Source organism: Jaculus jaculus, chromosome 4, assembly GCF_020740685.1.
Source record: "Jaculus jaculus isolate mJacJac1 chromosome 4, mJacJac1.mat.Y.cur, whole genome shotgun sequence".
In the NCBI taxonomy this organism is placed as follows: Eukaryota; Metazoa; Chordata; class Mammalia; order Rodentia; family Dipodidae; genus Jaculus; species Jaculus jaculus.
This window is the reverse complement of record NC_059105.1, coordinates 103,337,549-103,338,428: the sequence shown is the minus strand read 5'-3', so window position 1 is coordinate 103,338,428 and position 880 is coordinate 103,337,549. Positions and strand designations below refer to the sequence as shown.

The 880-nt window shown below is 35.3% G+C and overlaps 1 non-coding gene across 1 annotated transcript; it reads right to left on the bottom strand.

Moving 5' to 3' along the window:
* Nucleotides 1-255: 255 nt before the first annotated feature.
* LOC123460426 lies at nt 256-362 on the bottom strand. Its single transcript, XR_006636990.1, has one exon. It is a non-coding gene; the product is annotated as a U6 spliceosomal RNA (small nuclear RNA).
* Nucleotides 363-880: the final 518 nt, after the last annotated feature.

Below are 880 nucleotides of genomic sequence, written 5' to 3'. Positions count from 1 at the left end.
TCTTTAAGGTCACTTACATATGAAATCATATCATCTTCAAATAGGGCTAGTTTGAGTTCTTCCTTACCAATTTTTATCTTTTTATTTGTTTCTCTTATCTTATTTCTTGACCCAAAACTTCAAGTATTATGTTGAAAAGCAGTGGTGAGAGTGGTCATCCCTCTCTTGTTCCAGACCTTAATGGGAATGCTTCAAGTGCCCCTCCCCCCCCGCATTTAATGTGATCTAGGCCTTAAGTGAATTATAAATAGAAAAAAAAAGATGAAGCACTTCACAAATTTGCATGTCATTCTTGTGCAGGGGCCATGTTAATCTTCTGTGTATCATTTCACTTTTAGTATATATGGTTCTGAAGAGAGTACTTCTGAAGAGAACACTATTTTATATATTTTAGTGTTTATAATAAATAATATAAAGGAAGGTCAAGTGCTTTCAAGACACTGTGGCGATTTGGTTGAACTAAAGTCCAGATTTATGCCACCAGACATGCTTTCATAGACTATAAATATTGAAAGAAAAATTTTTTAAAAAGTACCACCATACTTCATCAGTAAACTCTTTACAATGTCTGTACTTTTGTTTATCATTATATCTTATACCTTAGTAATTATTATAGTTTCCTTTTCCTAACTTGAATAAACATTAGAGTAAAAGCAGCGAAGAGGAAAGTTTTTATTTTGGCTTACAGTCTTGAGGGAAGATTCCTGATGGCAGGGAAAAGCATGGCATTATCAGTGGCTGGACATCTATTCTTTGGCACAGCAGGTGGAAAGCAGCAGCAGGAGAGCAAGCTTGACTCTGCAAAGGGGGATATGGCTAAGTTTTAATCCCATTTCTAATAACATACCTCTTCTAGCAAGGCTCCACATTTCAAATTGCC